Here is a 7,623-nt window from a genome sequence, read left to right on the forward strand (position 1 = left end):
GACAAGAATCCAGGATAATTGCTACTGCTAACCTTCCAACTGAAGGATAGATTCATCCCTCTAGCTTTCTATAGAATTGGAAGCATTTTAATACTCCCCAGAAGCTCACAAATTGTTAAAAATGTGAACCCTGAACCTGAATTGGACACTGAATTCTCAACTCAATACCTTGTGGCTTTTCAGGCTGAGGAAAGAAGGGTTTTTATATTTTTCTCTCTTCTGACAATAAATTATCTTGGTTTTCTTAGAAAAAAAAATCATGGGAACATCCCTGAATTTGAAGGAACCTCATGGATTATCTGGTCTAACCCAAACCTGAACCGGAATCCCCATGACTATATCACCAACAAATTATTACCTAGCTTCACTTTAAGATCTATAATTATTGGAAATTGTTTACATCCAGAGACACCCCATTCCGCTTCAAAACAGCTCTAATTTCTAGGGAAATTTTCCCTCTTTGTTGTTTACTCAAGTCAAACTCTTCACGAGCCCATCTGGAGTCTTCTTGGCAGAGATATCAGAGTGGTTTGTCATTTTCTTCTCCGGTTTCATTTTACAGATGAGGAAACTGAGATAAACAGGTTTAAGTGACTTGTTCAGGATCACAAAGCTAATAAGTGTCTGAGACTAGTTTTGAACTCAGGTCCTCCTAATTCTATTCATAATCCTTGAGTTGCCCCTTGAATCAAGTTAAAATCTGCCCATCTTCAATATTTATCTGTTGATCCTAGTTCCTGCTTCTGGGTATCAGTCTGAGAAGATTAGTACTATCCCAATTTCATAGCCTTTAAAATACTTGAAGATAACTATTATGTTGACTCTAACACTGCTCTTCTTTGGGCTAAATAACCTCAGTTTTTCCAACTGTTTCCTATAAGACATAGTCTCAATGCTCTCATGATAGTAGATATCTTCTGGAAAGTGTTGGAGCCTTCTAATGTCTCAGAATTTGATCCCTAATAGGGAAAATGATTTCTTTCCTAAGAGATTTGTGTTGGGATTTATATGTATTGTTTCTGTCTCTGTCTTGAAGCAAATAAAACAGAGAACCTCAGTTGGAAACAAATCATGCTCCTAAAAGTCTTTAGAGGCAGTGTGTGGCAATGGAAAGTACACTGGATTTGGAGTCCAAGATATCCAAATATAGAACCATAAAATATCAGAACAGGTCAATTCTCTAGTCCGTAGTTTCTTAAACAATGGGCTGAGACCCCATATGGGGAAATATAACTAAAGTGGAAGTTGTAAATCATTTGGCAACAATATAAGGTATCAAATATTCCTCCAAGGTTTAATCACTTATGCAAAATGACCAATCATCCATCCCATTAGTATGTGAATTTTATAAATGTAAAAATTATGTATATATATATACATATATATCAAATAATTGTTTTAAAATAAATTTCTTTATGATTTATTATCAATAAAGCTTGGTTAGTATACCTATTTGGTTAGTATACCCATATATCCTGGAGTTGTGGAAAAATTTCTTGGGCAAAAAGGAGTTGCAAGTGAATAAAGTTTAAGAATCCCTATTCTAGTCCACACTCTTTTTATCACAAATAACCTACATCAAATGATCAGTAACTAGGTCTAGACACTCAAGTCTTCTGACTCTTCATCAAGGAAGTGATGATGAGATGATAAAAATTCTATTCCAAATACTATCCAGAGCATATTAATGTTAATTAATTAAAGTCACTATTCTCTTTGGCTCAGTTCAGAACTGTTGATTTATCATCAAAAAACATTATGCTTGGAAGCAACCTTTGAGACCCCCAAGTTCATTGCAATTATTTTTACAGAAACATAAACTAAAGCTCAAAGAAAAAAACTGACTTGTTCTACTCATGAGGAAATGATCAGAATGAGCCAGTGAAGTCAATGAAATTGTATGATGGTCAAAGGCTGAAGCTAAAACTGTAACCAAAATCCATAAAAGAAATTATTGTAATTGGTCCCTGTTTGAGTCTTGATTGATTCAGAATGAATATAACTAGCAGTTGTTTCTGTTTTGATCAGAAAGCCCCAGTGTCTTCCTGCCCTAAATTGGTTTTTAGTTAGTTTGTTTGTTTTTGACTAGGTTTTTCTGTTTGTTTGTTGTTGTTGTTGTTGTTGCTGCTGCTGCTGTTGCTTTTTGACTAGGCATTCACTGCTTCATTTCTTAACTAGCCTTAATCACTGTGTTGCTACAGTCATACTGAGACCTGTAAAAAACCTTAATTTCAAAAGGTCTTCCATGCTCACAGTACCATCTCCAGTCATCGTGATCTGTAGCTGGCCACTGGACCCAGATGGCCCTGGAAGGAAAAATGAGGCAGATGATTTTGCAAAGCCTTCCCTCACTTAAATCCAACTCACTTGCATATCATACATCACCTTCCTGATATCACAGGATGAAGGACAAACAATAACAACAATAAATGAACCCTAAGGTTCACAGTTACATGATTTTGTTTCTAATTTCACTTAACTTTTAAGGAGAGGGGGGGGGAAATTGTTTGGGAGAATTTTCCCAGCACAGTCCTATCCATCTACCTCTTTAGATAGGTAGGTACCTGGAGATCAAGAACCAATTTGGTAGATTTTTAAAGAACTATATATTCAGTCATGTTACCAATGTTTCTGAAAAGAGCATGATGATGCTCTGTGCTATAGTTCCATAAGAGTTCCTATGATTCTGACTGCAGCCAATCTATTCTAAGCAACATTTGATAACCACCACTCTCTGCTCTTTCAAACTCTTTCAGGTCATCCCAGCCCTTTCAGATCTCCTTCCTTATTGTACTCTCTGGAACTCATTCTGTGGTTACTGTCCTTCATATTAAACTAGCAGTACCCTTCTCTCAGAAATTATTTTGCTTTTGGATTTAATTTTGAACACACGTGTTATCTCTCTGCCACCCCACTCCCAAAAGAATGGAAGCTCACTGAAGACAGAAATGGTTTAAATTTTGTCTTTCTAGTCTCATACCTATCACTGTATGTGACCCATATAGTGACACAGTGAGCACTTAATAAATGCTTATGGAATGTTATTGCCTGACGTAGGGCATCTCACGTAGGAGGCAGTTAATAAATGTTGAATTAAGATCTGTCGGTAGAAACTATATCATTTGCAAATGATCCTGCCCACCTATCATATGGCAGATAGGGCTTGCCCAGGTGCAGAGAAGTACTTGATTCAGACTTAAAATATATCAGTATTAAATTTTTAAATACTTTCAGTCTGAAAATGAAAACTATCAAGGTGTTGGGATTTTTAATCTTCATTTAATTAACAGTATGGTTAAAATATCGAATTAATTGAAAGCCTTTGAGTTTAAAAAGCAGTGAAACAGATTTTTGGCTTATTTCTTTTTAAATCAATAAGGGATTTTTAAAAATCTTTGTTTTTAAGCTCTTGAACAATTCTCTGTACTTGGCCAGCTCTCATTTGCCATTTTGCAAAAAGGCTGCTTCCTTATTTCTTCCTGCTTTTCCCATTCTCTTCTTAAAGGAGCCTCACAAAATATTCTTGGCAATTCTTAGACCATCCCACTTTTCAGAAAAAAAGTCCAACTATTTAAGTACTTTCTGGCTTCTCGGGTTAAGCCATATCACCTTCACCATCAGAGAATTCTTTTTTCAACCTAACCTAAATTCCTCCCTTCATTCCTACTATTTCATGATCCAATGTTCTCATTCCATCCTCAGTAAACTCAAGAAAATGAGAGGGTCACTATCTTCTCAGAGGTTTATGGACAACCATGCTATCACACTGGTGAGCTCACTCACCTCTGTGGGGTAGGAAGCAGTAAGAAAGAAAATGATCAAAGATCCTGCATCATGCTCAAAGCTCCCGGTGGACCCCAGTTCTTTGTCAGCACCCTCAACCAGGCCATTACATTTCCCTGAGGGGAAATTCAGGCATTTAAAGGAAGTGATGGAACATACCACACAGGTGACATGATGGACTCCAAGATGCCAACATCTCCTTTCGCAAAAGAGCTGTGGCCCTCATGAGACATTATTAATGGACCATTCCACCAGGAGAGGAGGAAACTGGGAGGAAAGAGTGATGTGAGCAAAGGACACATCTGAAATTTCTTCCCCTGATAGAAAGTGACAAGGACCTGCTCAGAGCTTGCCTCCTTCCAGGGGCACAAAAAGCAGTTCATCTTCAGATTGGAGGCTCAATCCCATCCCACCCCCACCTTCTTTCACTAATCCCTCTTTGCAGATCAGATGGCATCATTTTGCCTCTGCTCCATAGGGAGCTACAAGAACTAATGGGCATCTCCATATAGTTCTGTAGCGGCACAGAGACACCAGCTTTGAATTATCTAGTCAGTTACAGTAATAAGACACAAGGTGGGATGGGGATGGGGATAACAGCTGACTTTACTTTTACAATCCCAATTCCAGAGCATGGCAGGGAAGCTGAAATCAGCCTCAGCAAAATCCTAAAAGGCAAAGTTTATATCATCCCCCTCCTGTGTTCTGCAGTCCATCCCCACCCTTAAAATCATATCTATTGGAGGGATAATTCATTTATACTAAAGATTAGAGACTTGATTTATTACTCTATCCAGAAGAATCAACATTTTTGGTAAAGAATCTTTTTAAATGGGTAAACCGAAGGAATGGGTTTCTAGCCGTGAATTTCAAGCTCTCCCGGCTTGATATTTGGAGGCAACGAGCCTTCCAAATGCCCCTCAAATCACACAAATAGGCGTAGTACATTGGACATGCTCAGGTTGAGAAAATCAAAATGAGTCCTTGGGTTCTGGATCAAAGGGGAATGCTCTAAAGATCCATGATTAGACTAGAATGGTCTGTTCTAACACATTTTGTCCTTCTACCCCCTGTTCTCTCCTGATGCCTGGGATAGAAGCATTGTAGATTTCACCCTGTTTTCCAATGTACATCTCCAGCCCAAGAGAGTGGTCTGTCATTCCTTACTACAACCCTTAAACTAGCATAGTGAATACCAAGAGGATCCTTTCTTACAGCCTTGTCCCCGATGCTCTGGAAGAAAAGGGGACCACCCAGATGGTTTCCACCTTACCCATAAGCCCTTCTCCCTCAGCACTTACTCCAGATCAGCACTTGGAAATGACCCCCCCTCATCACTGCCTCCCAACGATTTCTTTAAAACAGTGGATGAACACCACCAGCCAGCCCTTCCTTCTCCCTAGCTTTCCTCTAAATTCCACCTCCCACAAACCCCACCAAGAACAAACCCAGCAACATCAATATTGGCAAGCTGCTTCAAAATCAAAGGAAAGGTGTGATAGGGCGGGGTGGATGTAGGAAGGAGAATAAATGTAGAAGAGGAAGAGAAAAATACATTATTACAGAGGAAGGGTCTTTGCCAAGTTCCGGAGATGGGATTGTGTGGCGGGCCCTGCCCTTACCTTACCTCCCTCCTCCAAGAAAGCTAATTCCTTCTCCCGGGGAGAGGTAAAAACATCAATAACATGCTTCCTAGTGAAAAGGCTGAAAGTGAGGGAGGATGGAGTCTGCAGGTGACTGGTGTGACCAGAGAGGCTAACAGCAGTCAGCAAGGGCACCGGGCTTGCTCTCTTTTCCCCACCAACTGGTCCAGGTGCCCACTTATTAAATTTTTAAAAATCCTAACTTATGATCCAGATGGGTACCGCCTGCTGCTGCCGCCTCCAGGAGGTGCCAAGGAGGCACTGTGTCATTGATCTTGCCCGACTCCCTGGGAATCGCTTAGGATAGCCCAGAGCAGCCCCGGAGCCAGCCGCCCTCGGCCCCACAGGCTCTGCTCCCAGGATGCCCGCTGAGCACAAAACTGGGAACCCAGAGAATGGGCTCCCCAGCCGGTGGCACCTGCCCCGGGGACCCCAGGTCCCGGAGGAGGGGCGAAGACAGAGCATAGCTTTGCCTTTGGCAGACCCGGGTCCCGAACCCCCAGGTCTGCCCAGGTGCCAGGCGCCGCCGCCCCGCCCCACTCTGCTACTTCCCCGTGCCCGAGCATGAGCCTGACCTCTCGAGTTGGGAAGGGGAGGGAGGAGCACCCGAGAGAAAAGGAGAGGGAACCAGCAAGCTGGCAAGCGGGAGGGCAGAGGGCGGCGGGGCTGGGCGGCCCGCGGCTGCTCGATCGCCGTCCAGGTCACACGCAGACCTGAGGCTGTTCGCCGTGTCCATTCCCCTCCGGGGCTGGCCAAATGCTGCCGCCTCACTCGCGATCTCGGGGCTACGAACTGGACGACCGCGGAAGGGGGAGGGGGGGCAGGAAGTTTCTCCCCTTCCCTAAGCAAAGGAGAGGGAAGAAGAGTTCCCAGGGCAGCAGCAGCTGGGTGGCCAAGTTACCGGGTCCGCTCGCTAACCAACCGGCTAGACCGCCCGCGGGGCAGGCCTCCCCTGGGAGCGCTAGTGCCGGCCGGCCGAGCTCGGGGGAAGAAGGGCGCACGAGCTTCGCCAGGCCCGGGCAAGGGAGCGGCGCGAGGCCAGCTGGAGGCTGCGGGAGGGATGGAGGGAGGAAAGCGAGAGAACTGGGGGGAAGGCTCGACGCCGGCAGGGGGCTGCGGACGGACCGGCGATGGGGAACCGCACGAGCGCAGGGAGCCGGCAGCCAGCGGGGAGGCGAGAGGCGCACGCAGCCCCTGGCTGGGGCCGGGAGCGCCGGGAACAAGTGGTTGGTTCCCGGGCTCGGGTCAGGGACAGCGGCTGCAACTTTCAAGGCTTTTCAGCAGAGAGGACAGCGGGAGAGCGCGGGAGCGGGGAGGCTGGGAGAGGGCGTGGGGCAGGGAGCAAGCAAGTTGCTTTCACTGTACCGTCAGTGTGGCCGGCGGGAGCGCCGCGCCTCAGGGTCTCCGCCGCTAGTCTCCGCCGCCGTCACCCAGATGGCTCCCGGCTGGGGTGCCTCGCTCGGCCCGCTCCGCTGCTTCCCGAGGGCTGGAATGACCATCCGCGGGCTGCACCCGGGGAGGAAGAGGGCTCTCTGGCCGCTGCTCGACCCGGACTCCTGGTCCGCAACTTCAGGACCGCGGCGCCCGCGAGCAGGGCGGGACCCAGGCGTCCGCGGGCTCCGATCGGGGATCCTGGAGCCCGGGGCCGCTGCTGGACATCTCCTCGGACGAGCAGCCCTCCGCCCTCCAGGCCGGCCCGCAGAGTCCTAGCTCGGCTCCGCGCCCCAGTCCGGGTGGAGTGAGTCTGGCGCGGCCCCACCCCCGGCTCAGGGCCCCTCAGCCGTCGGAGGAGTGCTTCGGTAAATCATCGCCGGCCTGCGAGCCTTGATCCTCGCCGAGCCGCGGCAGGCACAAGTCCACGAGCAACTTTCCCTCGCTTCCTCCGCCCCTCTCTCCCCCCAGACCCCGCCTCCTTGACGCTACCCTCACCTTCCCTCTCCACACACACCCCCACCGCCTCCTCCACCTCCTCCTCCTCCTCCTCCAGCCGAGCGGGTGCCCCAGGGGAGCCGCTACAGCCCGCGCTCCCGGGGGCGCAGCTCATCAGCCGAGACCCGGGGTCCGGTCCCCAGGTGGGGCGGCTCGTCCGGGGAGCAGGGCCGCTGCTTCCCCACCCCCCTCCCGGGCTGCGGAGGGGGGCGCGGCTGAGAAGCCCTGGACGAGGCGGCGGCTCTGCTCGCTCAGGGCATGAATATTT

The 7,623-nt window shown here is 47.5% G+C and overlaps 1 protein-coding gene across 1 annotated transcript in view; it reads right to left on the reverse strand.

The window, feature by feature from the left end:
- Nucleotides 1-7,305, reverse strand: part of CDH23 (cadherin related 23) — a gene marked incomplete in the record, with an annotated part of 580,971 nt that extends 573,666 nt beyond the window's left edge. The window contains 1 exon segment of the mRNA XM_074284882.1: nucleotides 6,792-7,305.
- Between the last annotated feature and the right edge of the window lie 318 nt (nucleotides 7,306-7,623).

This window comes from Sminthopsis crassicaudata, chromosome 2 (genome assembly GCF_048593235.1).
Source record: "Sminthopsis crassicaudata isolate SCR6 chromosome 2, ASM4859323v1, whole genome shotgun sequence".
Lineage (NCBI taxonomy): Eukaryota > Metazoa > Chordata > Mammalia > Dasyuromorphia > Dasyuridae > Sminthopsis > Sminthopsis crassicaudata.